This window comes from Schistocerca serialis, chromosome 2 (assembly GCF_023864345.2).
Source record: "Schistocerca serialis cubense isolate TAMUIC-IGC-003099 chromosome 2, iqSchSeri2.2, whole genome shotgun sequence".
In the NCBI taxonomy this organism is placed as follows: Eukaryota; Metazoa; Arthropoda; class Insecta; order Orthoptera; family Acrididae; genus Schistocerca; species Schistocerca serialis.
Genome location: NC_064639.1, coordinates 278,587,873 through 278,608,548, shown reverse-complemented (window position 1 = coordinate 278,608,548; position 20,676 = coordinate 278,587,873). Strand labels below are relative to the sequence as shown.

General features: G+C 42.5%; 1 pseudogene; it reads left to right on the top strand.

Annotated features, from left to right (window-relative positions):
• Positions 1-6,245: 6,245 nt before the first annotated feature.
• On the top strand, positions 6,246-6,363 carry LOC126459567 (5S ribosomal RNA; annotated as a pseudogene).
• The last annotated feature ends 14,313 nt before the right edge of the window (positions 6,364-20,676 follow it).

The window sequence follows — 20,676 nt, the reverse complement described above, 5'->3', positions numbered from 1 at the left end:
ATAGTTTAACTTATTTAATTTCATAAACCATTCTTTCAATGTCTTCAACATCTGCAGAGCTTTTAGGCACATAAACTTATATCACTGTCACGGGTGTGAGCTTTGATGCACCTACTATAAAAAGTTCACTATACTTTTCGTAGTAGCTAACCAGCAATCTTATTTTCTTATTCATCACGACACCTATTCCTACATTAACCCTATTAGATTTTGCCTTGATAACTCTGTACTCACCCTAATAGAGGACCTGTTGTCTGTGCCGCTGCGTTTCACCAGTTCAGATTAAATCCGACTTTAGCTACTGATTTTTCTCTTTAAATTCTCCTACTTGTCTACCCGATTAATGGATCTAATATACCATCATCACTAAGAACATGCAGCTTAGCTGAATGTTCGTGCGTAACACAACTGCGGGAGTTACCCGCCGTTTTCAGCCGTTTGGAGTGTCGATAGAGCTAGACCATATTGGTTGACGTTACAGTGCCATATCAGTAGATTACCCAGGCTGTTGATCCTGCAAAACTGAAGAGGATGCTGCCCTTCTTCACTAACCATATGTTAATCTGGCCTCTCCACACATATCCCTCTGCTAGGTCCGTAAAAAAAGTCAATAAACCTTATCGCCTCAAAATTATATACATTCAAATATGATAAAGATTAGTTTCTGCAGGAATGTTTTAGCACCGAATTTTAATGCTTCTCTGTGAGCAATGTAAAACTTTATCCTAGAAATAATTTAATATAGTTTCAGTGCTCCACTGAGATGTAGGTTTTTGGATTTCTCTTGGTCATCAGACAAATACCGAAACTGGAAATTCCCACATAAGGATCTGTTCTGCCCCACTGTCTGCCTTCTGGGAGATTGGGCAGAAGAAATTAAGGTTTTGAAAAGCTTGTCCTGCTCTAACGAATGGGAATGAAAGGTGTTAAAAATAAAGAGGAATACGGAACGAAAATTGCGAAAAAAATTCCAATAATAATAGTGGTAGTGTGATGATACTGCTGTATTCCAAGCTTCAGTGGCTACAGCTTCCATGTACACTAAAGTGTGATGATATATCTCTTAAGATCAGACCTCATTTTCCCGGTGCAATCGACGTGTCACGGACTCAACAAGCAGCTGGGAGTCCCCTGCAGAAGTATTGAGCCTCTATAGCTGTCCATAATTGCGAAAGTGTTGCCAGTGCAGAATTTTCTGCACGAACTGAACCCTTGATTATGTCCCATGGAAGTCTGATGGGATGCATGTCAGGCGATCGGCATGGCGACATCTTCCGCTGTAATTGTACAGAATTTTCTTCAAACCAATCGCGAACAATTGTGACACAGTGACATGGAGCACTGTCATCCATAAAAATTCCATCATTTTTTGGGAACATGAAGTCCATGAATGGCCGTAAATTGTGTCCAAGTAGCCTAATCTAACCATTTCTAGTCAATGATCGGTTCAGTTGGACCAGAGCACTCACTGCATTCCATGTACATACAGCCCACACCATTATAGAGCCACAGCCAGCTTGCACAGTGCCTTGCTGACGACTTGTGTCCATGGCTTCGTGGGGTCTGCACCACACTCGAACTCTGTGACACAATCGAACTCTTCTATCTTCTCTTACCAATTGCAATCGCAACTCATCTGATCAGGCCACGGTTTTCCAGTCAGCTAGGGTCCAACCGATATGGTCACGAGCCTTGGAGAGACGCTTCAGGCGATGTCGTGCTGTTAGCAGACACTCACGTCGATCATCTGCTGCCTTTATCCGATCAACGCCAGATTTCGCCGCACCGTACTAACGGGTATGTTCGTCGTACGTCCCACAGTATTGCTGTTTGTTAGCTCTGACAACTCGCAATCACTACTGCCTCAGGCCGTTAACTGAAGGCCGTCGGGCACTGCACTGTCCGTAGTGAGACGTAATGCCTAAAATTATGTATTCTCGGGACACTATTGTCGCTGTGGATCTCGGGATATTGAATTCCCTAACGGTTTCCGAAATGGAATGTCCAATGCCTCTAGGTCCGCCTTCAAGTCAGCGTTCAAAGTCTGCTAATCCCCTTCATGTAGCCATTTTTCACATGAATCACCTGAGTAAAAATGAGAGCTCCGACAATGCAGTGCCCTTTTATACATTGTTGTATATGTTATTATCGTTATGGCATGATTTTTGTCCCCTCCGTGTATATGCTCTTTCAGAGAACGTTCCAGTTGAGTCATTAGACCGGATCATAATCGACTGGTTGGTTGATTCGGGGAAGGGGACCAAATACCGAGGCCATCGATCCAATTGGATTACGGAAGGATGGGGAAAGAAGTCGGCCGTGCCCTTTCACAGGAACCTGAAGCGATTTAGGGAAATCACGGAAAACCTAAACCAGGATGGCCGGACGCAGGTTTGTACTGTCGTCCTCCCGACTGCGAGCCCAGTGTCCTAACCAATGCGCTACCTCGCTAGGTGGATCACAATTAAGAACGCGAACAATGCGCTGAATAGCTTCTCTTATCTCATCATACGTTTTTTCAATCTTACTACGCTAAAACCTGACTGGCTGGAGAAATCAATTTAGGGGCTAGAACCAGCCCCGAAGTCAGTTCACACCGGTTGCCGACCTCGTCTACCGCGATTACGTCTTCATTTCGGAATTGGACTGTTGCTAGTGTGTGTGTGTGTGTGTGTGTGTGTGTGTGTGTGTGTGTGTTTTACCACGAACCTTTGTGGAAAATAATAAGTGACCTTTTGTTTGCCTCAATTAGGAGACTTTTACTGGCATCATTATTGTTACCTTTCGTTTGTTGTTCAGTCATCAATCTTGTGAACTTACATCAATAAAAGTTGTGTATGGGAAAAATTGCGAATTATCAGTCACAACACATCTCTTAATCGTTTGTAGAGGTAGTAGGCTGGAATGTTCATATAACTTTGAGGGGTCGTGAGATTGTGTCTACCTTGGCTATGATACCCCTTTCACTCTGCCGTTCGTAGCAAGTTTGTTCACATTCCTACTTTCTTCCTAATTATTGTGCCTACTTTTTCTTCCTTTCTTTCTTTCTTTCTTTATTTATCTTACGCTTATCCCGTCTAGTACAGGATCCTCTTTTCAGGATTTGTGGCCAGATGTCCCTGACGCCACAGTCATCAAGGTAACATATCGTGTATCGGAGGAAAATCGTGTGCGCTATCTGCCTGTGAATAGTGTAGACTTTGTTCTTTGTGTTATATGTCGGCCAGTGTACCATCCCATGATCGTTAACCTGCCGCCGAATTCGAATCGGGTCTGGTTCACTTCACTGTCTCACAAGCTAGTGCACTATATATTATGGTATACAAGCAGCTAGTTAGGTCTACTTCTGCATTAGCCTTATGTGATTTTGTATTTAAAGCAATGATCTCACCTGACCAAAAACTCTCTTCATCCTACTACCCTACTTCACTGATACCTATTACATGTAACTTTAACCCGTTTATCTTCCTTTTCAAATCATTTAACCTACGTAAGCGGTAAGGGAATTAACGTTAGACCTTCTGATCCACAGAACACAAGATGTGTTTATTGTTTCATGTCCTCTTGAATAGTCGCTTTCTCACGATCCGTATGAGTGATTATTTAGCCTCCTAAATGTATTACTCAAGAGGATGCCTTCATCGTTAAAGCATGCAGTCCAGTTGCATATTTTTAGGAAACAGCTGTAGTTTCAACTGTTTGCAATAGCAATACAGCGTGGTCATGATGGCTAATGCTATAAGATGAACTCAGTCAGTCATTCAGAAAAAGCTGCGCTCCTCTTCAGGAACCACAGATTACTCTGGTCTCTCCATAGGTACTCTTTTCATGTGGTTGCAATCAGGGTTTAGATATCTGTTTTGTTGAAAACATAAGCCACCACACCGAATCCAGGAGGGGTGATATCTCATAAATTTCACCCTAAAGTTACAGATAACTGTTTAAACTAACAGTATTTGCATGTATGTGTTGTAAACTACAGCTGCTGACTGGAATTTTGCCAATATGATCAACTGTTAATTCTATAAATATTTAATAATTAAATCAAATTAACACATCTGTGAACATTTAGTTAACATTTAGTTCACATGTAATACAATTCAAAATTGAACAAATAAGCAGTCAGAAGACCGATGATTCAAAAAGAAAAAAAACTTTTTCAGTCCTTTTTTCGAGACCAATAACTGAAAAAAGTAAAATAAATAAATTTAAACAACAACTAAATACTAAAAGAAATGTAAGAAATATAAATGTAAAAGTTGAACAAAAGAATATTTTCTGTTAGTGACAACAACTTCGCTATTACACTTTTTATACAAGTGTGGAAATGTAGTATGTATTATTACTAATTGAGAGAGATTACACTATATAAGGTATTATTTTTTTGTTTACACCAGCCCCTATTTTTATTTTGCCAATAACTGATCTCTCTGAGTCTATTTAGAGATCAACTTTTCAGATACCATTGAAATTATCTTCCATTACCTGACTCATTAGAGAGTTCTTCTACCGAGAAAAATAGCTTCCGGTACTGGGTCCATGATCGTTGTAACAATCCTTCTCTCAGTTACTGTCACTTTTCCCAGTATTTTCTTGTTCATGACAGAAATCGCTTGGTATTGAAGGTTTCAGGATTAATGAATGTTCTTTGCTGTATAAGCTGTAAGCAGTTCTTATTATCGGTATTTATAAGTAATATTTAGGCTAGTTCCGTCTCGCTAACTTTCGGAAAGCTAACATCATTCTCTGAGGGTTTCTATCCATTTAATCTTTAAATTTCTTTGTTCTCTTCATTCTGCCATGTTGCAGTGACATCTCTACGTGAGCCTGAGGAAATTGGTGCACAGTTGGGGTTTCTCTAGTGATATTTGGACTACAACTTTGGCTGCTCGCCTGCTCAGGAAATCAACGAGAGACGCCACCGTCTAATAAATAACGCTGCGTTGCTGGTGAGTCATCACGGTTTCTTGAACCACAGCCATACTACACGGCAGACTCACCAGCAACGAATATACCTGGTCGTGAAGGCCTTCACTGTATAAATTAATACTGTCTTGCCTGCAAAAGAGAAACGGTATGCTATCAGAGCTTCTTCCTTGTGGTCCAACTGGACTCTACAATGGTCATTGACACTGTTCCCTGCTCCGTTCTCTTATTCGAGGACAAAGTTGAAAAATGAGGGAACTCCTTGTAACACCCTTGATTTGTCCTCAGTACCATCAGAGACTTTCCTTTCAAATTTTACTTTGAAGCGCGATTAATTTTAGGTTGTAAGATGAACTTGGGCGTTTTCTATCTAGTCCTAAAGCTACAAGGATTTTGTCATGAGGTTCTCGGTCCAAATAGTTGCAAACACTCTTCAAGCGAACAAATGTGATTATCATCTCACCTATACTGGCAATGAAAAAGCACATTTAACAAGAGACTCATTTGTACGAGGTGAGTAAGTCCAACACTCGGATGAATCTGGAAAGACTCCAATACAAAGAAACACTTCGTAGATAAAGTTATTTTTACACATAATCTCCCGTCTTTTTAAAGTATAACACTAGCAAGACGAGTGGCTACAAGCCACTGTCAGGGTTGTCCTGAAACTTCGGCTGGAGGCGGAATATACTGTGTGATGAAAGGTACTCAGACACCTATTAATGGACATTAATATGGGATGTGGACAGCCTTCCCTTGAACTCCTGAGGACGCTTTCAATGAGATGTCTGAATGTCTATGGTGGAATGGCAACACAGTCTTCCTTAAGAGCCGAAACCGGAGAAGATATTGACTCTGGGGTTCGGTTAGAAGCAAAAATTGTAATTCATTCCAATGGAGTTCCATTGGGATCATGGTCTTCAGACTGTTACTCTTTTACACACAGGACACAATGCTGAGAACTGTGTTCATATCGTTCCATATTTAGCATTTCGTTAAGTGCAATGGAGAAACCACATCCCATCTACGAAAATCTTTCCTATATCGTAACACAACCTCTTTCGCAGTTCACTGTTGGCGTTACACGTGATGGCAGGTAACGTTCTACAGCAGCTCTCCAAACTCAGACCCTATCATCGAACTGCCACAGGAATGGCGTGATTCATCATCCCAAATCACTCATTTCCAGTCATCCTCCGACTAGTGCTCGCTCTTTACATCGTCGCAAACGTCGCTTAGCACTGACTGTACATTTCTTCTCCCTGAGCAGCATTGCGCCTACTTTCAACCGCAATAAAAGAAAAGTAATGATAATTCAGGGCAACGACCTTGCCACAGTGGATACACCGGTTCCCATCAGATCACTGAAGTTAAGCGCTGTCGGGCGTGGCCGGCACTTGGATGGGTGACCATCTGAGCCACTATGCGCTGTTGCCATTTTTCGGGGTGCACTCAGCCTCTTGACGCGAACTGAGGGCTCGACCGAATAGTAGCGGCTCCGCTCAAAGAAAACCATCATAACGACCGGGAGTACGGTGTGCTGACCACACGCCCCTCCTATCCGCATCCTCATCTGAGGATCACACGGCGGTAGGATGGTACCGATGGGCCACTTGTGGCCTGAAGACGGAGTGCTGCTACTGCTGCTAATGATAATTCAGATTTTAATCAACGACCGCCTTTACTGGCAGCCTGGGGAGCTGCACAACCATTGTACATCATTCCTCTTAGCACCCACGTGCTAGCTGGACTCGTGGTAGTGCATTGGAACTCACGTGCGATTCCTTTCGCTGATTTCATGCAATTTTTTTACGATCACCTACAGCAATGGTCCCTGTCCATCAGTACATGAGATGTGTCTGCTCTTGATTTACCTGCAGTTGTTAATGCGTGTTTCCACTTCACGATCACGTCACCAACAGTCGTTCTGTGCAGCTATAGAAGGATTGAAATATCCCTGATGGATTACTCAGGTATCCACGTTTGAAGTTACTGAGCTCTCTCGACGAACCCCTTCTGTTGTTACCGCTTTTCTGCTGACCACAATGTACCAACCTCTTACTTTTACACAGGCGGGTCTGTCTCTTGTAAAAATGTTTTGTTCATTTATAGACGCAATCACATTCTTATGACACAGTCATAACCGGTTTCGCCGGAAGTTTTTACTACATACGTGCTTCAGCTATGGAGCCTTCTGGCGGTCGGGTGTTGCACTGCCTAGTGCGGGCCGGAGCGGATGTCAACAACCTTTAAGGCGGAGGAGCGTGTCATCCACCTACAGCAGAGCACTACACTCGTCGTCCTGCCCGTGTCGTCCCTGCCGTGCTAATGGACAACGGCATAAACAGGCAATAGCCGGAAATACAGCGCTATCGGGCGTAAGAAATACACTCTACAAGTGCTACTACTATTTTCGTCTATAGCAATGTTTTCTCCTTGTTCTAAAATGTTATTTCACTGATTTAACGGTCTGTTATGTAATTTTAAATTTTATATACATTTGACCTAAATATTAATAGTAAATTTGTCACATTTTAGGCTCTTGAAAAATAAAGACTATCTTATAGAGGACGCACGCATCTAGCGCAAAGAGGGGGAACAAAATCTAACAATTTTTACATTTTATAGCTAGTTTGACAACGCATGAACCTGTATTCAGTGTATGCCGCCTTTAGGTATGAACTATATGCATTTCGCATAAATTGAGCTAGATTACTAATAAGCCTGGTTAAATATTGCACCTATTTTTAGGTTTTAATATAAATTTTCTTTTATATTGTTATAGAATCTGAAGATAGCCATTGTATGGCCGAAACCGGTTATGGCTGTGTCATAAGAATGTGATTCCGTCTATAAATAAACAAAAAATTTTTACGAAATAATCAATCACTCACTCCATTGACAAAATGTCGTTTTTTCCAAGGGTCTGCCTCTCGTGACATCTACTGGACAATTTCGCATTAGGTAAGTTCAAATGGTTCAAATGGCTCTGAGCACTATGGGACTTAACTTCTAAGGTCATCAGTCCCCTAGAACTTAGAACTACTTAAACCTAACTAACCTAAGGACATCACACACATCCATGCCCGAGGCAGGATTCGAACCTGCGACCGTAGCGGCCGCGCGGTTCCAGACTGTAGCGCCTTTAACCGCTGGGCCACCCCGGCCGGCCATTAGGTAAGTGTCTCCGGATATTTCTGATCAAATAGCGAGTGCAGACGCGACATCTGAGCAGCCTGCTACAGATAGGTGTGCACCGAACACGGCAGCATGTTGCGAGGTAACAAAATTTAATGGGGAATGGTAATCGGTGAAAGACGAACGGGTCATAGCATATCAAAAATGCAGCGTACAAGCGTAGACATCCACACAGTGGAAGAGACATCACGTCACCACCTCAGAGCCATTCGTGGTTAAGGACGGATTACTGTGAATCATTTCGGGCCCGATTTCAACGTGTGTTGACAGAAATCCATTTACACCAGGGCTGTAGGGAGAAAGTGCACCGCAAAAGCTTCAGCGAGCAACAACCAACACGTGTCGCTTTGCTGAGACTTCACATAGTCTCGACTACTGATATGGACCCTCGAACATAGTCGTCTGGTCAATCCAGGATTCAGTTGTATCGGTCTTATGGGCGCTTGAAAGTTTGGCGCACGTCGTGCTAAGCCATGTATCCTGCATGCTGGCAAGATTGTCCAGGCGGGAGGTGACTCATGATCTGGGCTGTGTTCATATAGTCGCAATTAGACCTCATTGTTCGGCTGCAAGGATCACTGAGAGGTGCATGTTATGTGGAAGTGCTTACAGACAATCTGTGTCCCTTTCTGGCATTAGAGGTCCCTGACAGATGTAGCGTTTCCACAGGAGTATACCGCATGTCACTGCTCTTTGCTTTTACACTTGAGCGAATTCTCAACAGTAGCTTGGCCTTCCATATAACGCAATCTTAATTCAGTCGAGCGTTTATTGGATGCGGTTGTACGCATAATGAGCCAAGCACGAACCGCCCAAAGCAATAAACTGGAATATGGCTCAAATGGTTCAAATGGCTCTGAGCACAACGGGACTTAAGATCTGAGGTCATCAGTCCCCTAGAACGTAGAACTACTTAAACCTTACTAACCTAAGGACGTCACATACATCCATGTGGATTCGAACCTGCGACCGCAGCAGATTGAAGCGCCTAGAATCGCTCGGCCACACCGACCGGCAGATGTTGAAAGTGACGACCACTCATCTCTTGACGCTCTGGGGCCCTGGTCAGCAAGTTTCTGAAGCAGGGTCGAAGCTAGACTGCTGGAATTGCTGCAATCTCATCCGCACTGTTCTGCTAGAGTTCCTGAAGACTATGAGGTTGTTGCGATAGTCTTTAGAATTGAGGCCTCCCCGCACAGAGTAATCGCACAGGTCGGGTGACCAGCCGTGACGAAACAACTCTGTTTGTCGTGAATCTTGTGTAAATGCGCTTCATGGTTCGGCCGGTTGTAAGGGCAATTGCTTCATCCTGTTGGAAGTATTTTCCTTCCCCGTCAATGCGACCGCAAATTCACGTCCAATCGTATCCACTCGACCGGGCCACTTTTATTTGCCCCACCCTGTAGTTTCTAACAACAATTTTTTTCAGTACCAGGGATTACCCTCGTGGTTTCCGATTTCTGTCTGAACACTTAATGAATCGAAAAGTTGGAGACTAACACTAACAAAATCATTATATGTTTCTTGCGTGTACTACTGACCAGCTTGTGTTGGAATCGCGCCATCACAAGTGGCATCAGCCATATGCATGTAGAAACAACCACGTATGTGTTGATATTCCACAAACGACACTCGTTCTTCGCTTTACCACCTGTTTAACGATACTGATCCTCAGTCGTGGAACGAGTGTTCTTGGTACATCGATTTTTGGTATTCTATGTCCTCACGAATGAGACCAGATCATAAATGAGAAAGTGCTGAACTGACCCACCTATTAGTTAATAAATGTAAGCAGATTGACTTTTCAAGTGTTACAGTTGTATCTTATATGCTAAAAATCAGAGTTTTTTTATGAGCGCTCTTTGTGTTATATTGTTAGCATTAGTACCAAATGGAAAGGTACCGTATAATATTCCTCACAATATTAGCTGGTTGTGGTCTTTGTTGTATAGCCCGAAGGTTATAAACAATATATTTACATTCATTTGCAATACTCAGAAAGTTCCATAATTTACATCCTCATTCTGGTTGTAATATTATTTGTATCGTTTAGTGATTTGGCTTTTTTTTTTCTTTTTCAGGGTCTACATTTGAAGGCAAGATCACATCACGAATCTCTGGTGTTCCTCCCAAACGAAAGAGAAAAAACTCTTTTCAATGGAAGTTAACGCTTCGTCCAATCGTTGAAAAATATTTCAGTGCTGCGCGATTATGTGTAAATGTGTCAATGACGCTTTTTTTTACTTTTTTATTAGCTAGACATTTGTGATAAAATAATATTTGTACTGTTGATATACTATGTAATGTGAAAAATGATGTTTATAATTATTCATATCTGTGATTCAACGTTCAGTGTCGTTCATGTAATCTATAACATATGTCGTCATCAACGATCACATCATTCACTTCTGCAGTTATATAAAACTGTCTTTCAGGATTTCTCATGTCTCTCTGTGTTTTTCGACCTACTATGTATGAGCTGTGCCCTCCTGTTGTCATTAATAAAACTGTTGTATGCACTCTCAGGTTGTTTGCAATGTTTCCTTGGCAACACTAAAAACATTTATAACTCTCTATATAAAAGTAATACAATCATCAACATAAAGTTTGATTTGACGCCACTGTACTTTATTTTGCGTTGTCCTCTTGGAAATTGTATGCTCCTGCCTTTCATAGATCTATCAGTTAGTTCACTCAGTTAGTTATAAAACGAATAAAAGAGAATCGGAAGCATGATGTAGTTGACACAATTGTGACAAACAGTAAGTCACATTAAGTGCCACAAAAAAACCCAAAGATAGAATGGGCGTCATATCCAGGATCTCTGTATTTGTAGTCTGGCATTTCATCATTTTTTTGCAACACAAAACTGTCTTTTCCGAACTTCTTCACGAAAGAAAATCTTTTTGCACATCTTTGGTATAACAGAAAGCTGGCGGAAGCAACATATCACATGCTGAGTAAACGCCAGGACATAATATGAAAGTAAGATAACTTACACAAACTGAAGTACAAATCCTGAGAAAGTAACTTCACGACGGAGCATTTGAGCACAAATCACGATGTACATTAAGAGGTGATTCACAAAACAAAAATCAAGGGAAGATTTTGATTGTAATATGAGCTTATTACTTTATTTGACACTGCTTTAAAATATCGAGTTATTATTACCTTTTTTTGATAAAAGTTGTCTTTCGATCACGATCAAACTAAAGAACAGAAGGAAGTTTACCCTCTGGCATCTCTCACTTCTCAAGCTGCCCTGTAGCTCTGCACAGGGGAAGCACGGCCATCCTTTCCCCCTCGCTCGCCGTTCTCAGCAATCCGCGATTGGCTGAAGTAGCGTCACGTGACATGCTCGGCCATATTGGGCCCACATATTACCCTTGGCATAGAATGCGTTATGTTTCTTCGGACATGTCCATTTAAATAATGCTACAGCTACGTAAGCCAGGCTGCACTTTTCTAGGCCAGAAAGGAGGGAAACTGTAAGGGATTCCTGCTCTAGAAAGAGATCTACAAAGAGGAATTTTTACGGATAAATATAAATCATGCTACAGTTTTAGATTCACCGACAAGTATATCCTACAACAAAGATCTCCAGTCTTTCGTAAGCTAAGTCACTGTGTAATAATATGTGGTTTAATTTTTGTTGTATTTCCAGCTAATTGAGAAAATGAAGTAAACATAATGTACACCTGTGGTGTCACACGTGATTATTGTGACCCCATAGGCTTTCTCAGAGGCTCTGTTCAGCGTATCGCTCTCGGTTCTGCTGCCGGATCACGTTTTGTGTATTCCACAATATTTCCTCGAGATAGCTGCTCGAGATCATGGCACCCCCCGGGAACAATATGTTGAACATCTTATTATTATTTCGTTTCGTTACATACTTAAATTCTTCAAGATTGCTAAATGTTTTCCTCGTTTCTTTGTTTACCTTTAGTAGTAGTAGTACTAGTAGTAGATTTATGCATTCATATATCACTTTAACAAGGATATAGCACATATCGTGGCATTTCAGTTTAAGAACAACAAACAGAACAATTCATACATAGAGGCATTTACATTATATAGGACAAGCTTCATAAGAATGGTAGTCAGCCGTGGCCTTGAGGCAGGGACCATCTCGGCGCAATTTAGGAAAACCACGGAAAACCTAAATCAGGATGGTCAGATGAAGGCTGGAGTCTTCACGGACCCAAACACAAATCTGGTCTGTTTAAAAAAATGCTACATGTGCAGAACACATTTTCAAAGGAGTTTTTTTAATAATGTAAACGGCTAGTGCTACACTGTTCATTCGTTTCTCACTCCAGTCTCTGCATACACTACACAAAACTAGGCATATTGTTTCGTAAAGTAGTTCTACATCCAGTTGGGTCAGGACCATAGAGACGGTTTGTTTTTATATTCTGTGTAATGTAATTTCCCATTTGCTGGCCAGGAAAACTGAGTCAGCATCTCTCTGTAATCAGTAAGTTATAAGAGCTCAGAAAAAACTGCAACACCAAGAAGGAGTTGTGCGACATAAACAAAATTCGTAGGCCTGTTTTTACGTCGGAAAGAAGGTGTCTATTCAAATTTCGCACCAGTCACATAAGAGTGGCGCTAAAAGCGCCACTATGAGGATGAAAACAGGTTTGCTTTAAATACGAGTATACGCTGTAACGGTAGCGAGGGTTTGTAACGTTTGAGATTGGACGTGGTGAAACGATGTACATCGCAAGAACACTGTGCCCCATATGGTCACATGTTACTACTACATCGTTTTCGGTGTAAGCTTCTGGTGCATCGTGTTGCATCTACAGCAGCAATGTGAGCAACAGTTGGCACTATAGTGACACAACGAACTGTTAAAAATTGTTACTTCAAGGACTGCTCCGAGCCAGACGCCTTGTAGCGTGCATTCCACTGACCCCAAACCAACGCCATTTGCAGCTTCAGTGATGTCAAACGAGAGATCATCGGAGAGTAGGGTGGAGGTCTGTTGTGTTTTCTGATGGAAACTGGTTCTGCCTCGGTGACAGCGATGGTTGTGTATTGATCAGGAGGAGGCCAGTTAAATGCCTGCAACCAACATATCTGCCTGCTAGACACACTGAACCTACTTCTGAAGTTATCGTCTGCTGGGCGAACTCGTTTGACAGCAAAAGCAGTCTCACCATTATCCCAGGCACCCTAACTACAAAGTTGTACGTCAGTCTGGTAATTCGACCTGTTCTGCTGCTATTAATGAACAGCATTGCAGGGTGTGTTTTCCAACAGGATAACGCTCGTCCACATTCCACAGTTGTAATCCAGTATGCTCTAGAGAGTGTCGACGTCTTGCCTTGGCCTGCTCGATTACCAGATCTGTCTCAAATCGAGCATGTATGGGGCATCATTGGTCGAAACGCCAGTATTATCTGGTAATTCGACCTGTTCTACTGCTATTAATGAACAACATTGCAGGATGTGTTTTCCAACAGGATAACGCACGTCCACATTCCACAGTTGTAATCCAGCATGCTCTAGAGAGTGTCGACGTATTGCTTTGGCCTGCTCGATTACCATATCTGTCTCAAATCGAGCATGTATGGGGCATCATTGGTCGAAACGTCAGTATTATCCACAAACAGGATTAAGCGTCCCTGTATTGACTGATTAAGCCCAACAGGCATGGAACTCCATCACCCAAACTGACATCCAACATCTCTGCAGCACAATGCATACACGTTTGCATGCTTGCATTCAACATTCTAGCGGTTATAGCGGTTGTTAATATACCAGCATTTCACATTTTCAATAGCTTACCTCGCACATTAACCTGCACTCTTCCAATGTTAACCACTTAAATATGTTACCTTGAACTCTTGACAGACGTTGCCGCATTTGGTGCACTAAAGGACTGAATGGTGGAAAGCTGTGATCAGTAGTTTCACATTCTCCGAACCATCTGTTGGACAATCTCGGCACTACCAGCACAGTATATACACATGAGAAATCAGTGGTGGTAAGCTTCATAATTTTTCAAGAAAACATCGTTTTAAGACACAATGGTACAGGGTTAGTAAGTAAAAGACAAGCCAAACTTAACATTAATTTTAAAACAGGATACACACAATAAGGAAGCTTGACATCACAAAGGAAAGCCCCTCAGTCATACGAGAAACCAAAGCGATCACATACACAGTATAACAAGGATACAAGCTCGCGCCAGGAGGCAACGTTAACTCAACCCAACAAATAACACAAACATGAGTCACAATTAAAAGGACAATGCTGTAGGGAACCACAGTGACAGTCTAAATGACGTCGCTCATACGCATAAACAACCACAATGTGTGCGAAGCGACACCATCTACATATTGATCAACATTAATGTCTGCGAACCAACATCGCTCAAATACTGACGAATCACCACCCATTGTACCTGTCCCACTGTCCCAGAACAGTAAGGATGAAGACATACTAAACAGCCTCTATCGTAACAGAACGCACGGTGTAACACTGTGAACAAGCAGACAATGACTTAACTCCAGCGATTACGGTCATGGCAGCTGTATGTTCTTTTGCAGGCACACCTAATCATCTTGTTATTGCACTGGCGTAAAAATAACCGTAACACCAAGAAGTTGTGGGACGTAAACTAAAGTTGGTACGCCTGTTTCTACATCCGAGAGATGATGCTATTCAGATTTCATACCAGTCGCGTAAGAGAGGCACTAGTAGCGCTGCTATGGGAATGCAAATCAGGTTTGTTTTAAATATACGCTGTAACGGTCGTCAGCGTTACTTACCTTTGAGATTGGACATGGTGAGTTGATGTTAGTCAAAGATGCCTTCGAAGGCAACAAAGACGCCATTAACAACAACTCATTGGGTTTGAACGAGTAGTAGGGCTTCGAGAAGCTGGATGTTGCTTTTTAGATAGCTTATAAAGACTTGGAAGGAATGTATCCACTCTAAACGACTGTTGGCAGCAGCGGTCACGATAATATACAGTCACAAGGAGATCGGGCTCCAGAAGGTCACTTGGCATTCCCGAGAGTCTTCGGCGTATGGCTTTGGCGCCTCGTACTGCACCTGCAGCGGTTTGACCAGCAATTGGCACAGCAGTGACACAACCAACCGTTAGATGTCGTTTACTTCGAGGACAGTTCCGAGCCAGACGCCCTGTAGCGTGAATTTCACTGACCCCAAACCACCGCCATTTGCGACTTCAATAGTGTCAAGTAAGAGTTCACTCAAGGTCAGAGTGGAGCTCTGTTGTGTTTTCTGGTGAAAGCTGGTTCTGCCTCGGTGCCAGTGACGGTCGTGTGTTGGTTAGAAGGAGGTCAGACGAGGGCCTACAACCAATCTGCGAGCTAGACACACTGGATCTTCGATTTCGTTCGACAGTAGGAGCACTCTCCTGCTTGTCCCAAGCACCCTCAGTGCAAAACTGTACGTCAGTCTGGTAATTCGACGAGTTGCGCTACCATTCATGAACACCATTCCGGGTTTTTTTTCCAAATGATAACTCTCGTCCACATAAAGCTGTTGTAATTCAACATGTTCTGCAGAGTGTCGACACGTTGCTTTCGCCTACTCGATCACGAAATCTGTCTTCGATCGAACACATCTGGGACATCATCGGACGACAACACCAGCGTCATCCACAAACAGCAGCAACCACCGCTTTATTGGACGATCAAGTGCAACAAGCATCGAACTCCATCGCACAAACTGTCATCCGACACCTGTGCAGTACAATGAAAGCTTATTTACATACTTGCATTCAACAATCTGGCGGTTACACTGGTTATTAATGTACCAGCATTTCACATTTGCAAAGGCTTATCTCACGCTTGCATTAACCTGTGATCATGCAATGTTAATCACTTAAATACGTTACCTTGACAAACGTATTCACAAAATTTCATTACTCTACGTTGATTAATTTTTGGTGTTGCGATTTCTGTCATTGTATGAACCCGTCACTTCCGCAACTCATTTATAGCGAAGCGACAGGCATAGAACCTAAGCGGGAGGCTTATTCCACATACGGCTTTTACGTCTGCCACAGACGGCCCCTGCCAGGCAGACTACACTCAAGACACCCCAGTTTACCATATAACACACACAAGCACTTGCAGGCGCAACCAAGAGGAAAACAATTCTCCAAAATAAACAGAACTTGCTAGAGACTAATGCGAACCTTTTTCTGCAGAGGTCGCCTCACAGACACAGGGAAAGTTGGAGTACTCCGCCGACCTCCGCCGGCTTTATAAGGCCAGCGCAGCAGCAGTACAGCCAGTTCCTCGCCGAGCTAGGACCAGCTCCGACAGACTTCACCGACGCTGTTGATGAATAGTCGTGTACGTGTTATTTGTTTTCTTTGTGTGTATATAGTGATTGTTCGAGAAGTGTAGTTCAGTTTCAATAAACGACATTATACTGAGTGTTCTACAATACTGAGTATTCTTCAATGGCAGCTAGAAGATGGAAGGCTGGTATTCTGCATTCGTTGCCCATAACTCCGCAGTATCCGTCTAGGCGTCGTCCTCCGTACGCGACAGCGAGAAGTGGCGGGCAAACAACCTGCACACATCACCTGTAGCTCCATGACATTCATCTGAGAGCCGTAGTCTGTATACAGCAGAGACAAGAATCTGTCAAACGGCCTGCACTCTATGCTCAAAGCTTGGGACTGCCCTCGTAGCTCAGCGCTCACAGCTACACGATTCCAATATACGGCACATGCTGGCTGCTACCCAACTCGTTTCCAGTAGACTCGTGACTGCGACTTCATACTAGTCGATGTCACTTCACTCCGTCCTTGATCACAGGTAACACTAACTACAGCGCAATCATTGAAGGCCCCCTCTGGTATTAATTATTGTCAGAGACGTTCCTGGCACAGCTCAATTTGTTTTGCTTCTGTAATAATTACGTGACAGAAACACAACACTGTTGCTACACAAGCAGTACACGTACAATATACGACGATTCTGTCTGGTTGATAATTTACGAAAGCGTTGCAATAAGGAAAATGGTGTACAGCAACAAGCTGGCAACACATCTGCATTGTAGACCTACGGCAACCCGCCGTATATGCGCCATCTAATAAGAAAACACTGCAAGGGTAGTTGCTGCTAACTGTGTATAGCCAGTGGATGACTGAGAGCAATGCTGGCCGTTAAAATGTATTGGGTCCCTTACGATGCGTTTGAAGAGGCCTTAGGAACTACATACTACAGCAATATGGTCCGACAACATTGTCAGCCACACGAATTGCACCCACATGTTCATCTAGCAACACTGCTAGCCATTACTGCTCGTCAACGTTTACGGCAATACATTTCTGGGCCAGACGTGTATGTACAGCCAACCGCAAAATGGACGAAAGCAAACTACAGTAAACCGAGAGCAGCTCTCCCGTTTTTGCATCCCACAAGAAAAAATACTGCCAAGGAAAAGATAAGTTAGGCTTTAAAGATACGCTCTTTTTAAAGAAAGCAAACTCCCTCCAAAGGCAATTCACAAACTGCTGCTTCACGCATAACTTTTCCATAGTTTCATGTCGAAATTCGAGTTTGTATATACCGTAAAAGCAATTGATCTGAGAACTGGCAAAACCGATACCAATAGGAGAGACTGTGTACTAGTTACAAGCTGATTGGCGATCACCCTTTGGTATTTCGCTACTGGCGATTCATGCAACTAATCAATGGACTTCATTAACCTGTACTTCTCATCGAAATGCATCTTGGTACCAGACGTTTGTGGATTTTTGAAAAAAGATTCAACGAATTCATTAAGGTAAGTTTGAAATAACAATACAATTATTATGTTAACATTAAATTTGCTTCACCAGTACAGTGACAGAACTATGGTTATCATTATAATGAGATACATCAACGGTCGAGTTATGGCGCATGGAAAATAATGCATGCAAACCATGTAATAAAAAAGGAACAGTTCACAAGTTGCTGCTCATGAGCACGGAAACACGCGTTATGAAGCTTACTAAAGTTCAGAGGTACTAGGACCTCTCTATGTAGAAGACGTCTATGGCTCACGGCAGCAGTTCATCTTCTGATATGCCGGTAGCAGTGAGAATGTCCTTTGTTCAGATTGCAGTTACCGAATATAATACTCAAACCTCATTTAGGCAAACAGGAAATTAAGAGGAAGGGCTGGACCGATTGGGGTTCACATCATTCAGCATTGTTCATTAAACATATTTATTTAAGAAAAATAACTAATATCAGATAGAGCCAATTAACGGGATTACAGACAACTCTCATAACTCCTCAGGTTTAAGAAATTACACACCTTACTTTAGTGACAATTTAAATAAGCCAATAGTTAAAGACAAAACCTGTGTCTGACAGCGGTTCTTACATCTCAGACTCAAAATTTCTACCTTTACGAACCACAACTCAGAAAATGCTTCAACAAATGAACAAGTAATTAATATTTGGAAATAGATGACTCTTTAAGACAACATAAAAGCATAACTAATCTCAAAAGATTAAAAACTTAATAGCTATTAGGAAGACAGAGTAACTTACAGCTGCCTCGAGACACCTCCAATGGCTTCTAGATGATTTAATAAGGTAAACAGATGCACAAATTTATAGAGCTGCTTTCAGGCAGACAGAGAAAGTTTCCTTAAATCTCACCCAATGAGCAGTTAAATTAATAAGAGAACGAGTGTGCACAGACTGATATAACTGCCTTCAGACAGACGGTGAAATTTCTCTTAAGGTGAACGTGTACACATAGCAGCTCAAGAACGCCATTTAAAAAGGAAGAGAACCAATAATTGGAACTCAGAACCAACTTGTGGCAAAAGGTAAATTTAAATCATATATGAGGAAAGGTCACCCAATGAAAACATTTAAATAACAAATAGTTGAACAATTAGGTCTAGTAAGCTGTAACTCGCCCTGAGACAGGTAATAAATTTCTTTTACTCTTCAACTCACAAATGGCTAGAGGACGAAGAAATAAGTAACCTTCAGAGCACATTAAGACTTAATAGTTTTTTTTGTTTTGTTTCTTACATTCCGCCAACCTCAGAAGTGCCAGTTAGTTATTATCAATGGGCTATATTTTCTCAAGCCCATACAACATCTCAATATGACACTGTGATTCATATACAACCGAGCAACATGTGACCATCCTAACGGGGCTCGGCACTATGTCCAACAAGAGCACTAGTCTCAGAAAAGCCCCAAAAATCAATATGTACACAATTTTAATACAAAAATTTACAGTAATTTACATAACCTGCGTGAATGCACTCCAAGGATAGCCAGCAGCGGTGTATTCCATGAAGCCGATATACAAAAGCGACGTTAATAGCCATAATACGATGAGCACGCATTGGGTCCAGGTCCAAGACAGTCAAAGAGTGCCACACCAGTAGAAAACTGGAGCACACTAAGGGAGCATCTGAATTTTACTGTCATTCTTATTTAAAACAGACCCATGACCACAGTATTTGTGCAGACCAATAGGCACTTCGGATGACGTTCTTGAAAAACTTGGTCTAAGGTTAAACATTGTCACACTTAAAATATTGTACAGCACTACCAGATCATCGAATCCACTGCTGAACTTGGGAAATACAATTGCAATAACAAGTATGTATGGTTGCTATACATTACCCTAACCCCAACCAAGGCAACGCCACCAGGAAATTTATCGGATCAGAAAGCTTTTTGCATAACGCGGCTTCCACCGAGAAGAACCAACAACAAATGCAAATACCCAAGACCACACAAACGTTCCGTCTTTAGATAACACCGGTGCATGCAACTACTGAATAGACAAAATGTTTAAAAGACTACCAATCACTCTATGGCATGTCAAGTTCGGCAGAACAGCACAGGTACTGCGCAGTTCAACCTCCAGTCCTGCTTCAAAACATTAGTTCTCCGTTCGATCCACTGCCGCACTTCCACCCCGAAAGAGGCTCCACCACGTCCCCTGGCGCCACAAGCTCCGAGCCGCAAGAAGTGACGTACGCCAGGCGCGCGGGGCGGGAATTCAAAGAGGGAACAGGCCAAGGCTCAAATACGGTACACTCAAGCGCCAAAAACACTGGTACACACATACGTTTTCAGACACAGAGATACGTAAATAGGTAAAATACGGAGCTGCAATCCATCCGCAAATTCCTGCAAATTTCAATGCCGGGCCATTAACAAGTGTCAGCGTGTGAACCATTCAACGAAACATCATCGATATGTGCTTTCGGAGCCGAAGACCCACTCTTGTACCCTTGATGACGCACGACACAAAGCTTTACAACTCGCCTGGGCCCGTCGTCACCGACATTGGACTGTTGATGACTGGAAACGTGTTGCCTGGGTCAACGAGTCTCGTTTCAAATTGTATCGAGCGGATGGACGTGTACGGGTATGGAGACAACCTGGTGGATCCATCGAGACTGTATGTCGCCAGGGTCTGTTCAAGCTGGTGGACGCTCTGTAATGATGTGGCGCGTGTGCAGTTGGCGTGATATGGGACCCTTGATACGTCTAGATACGACTCGGATAGTTGTCACGTAATTAA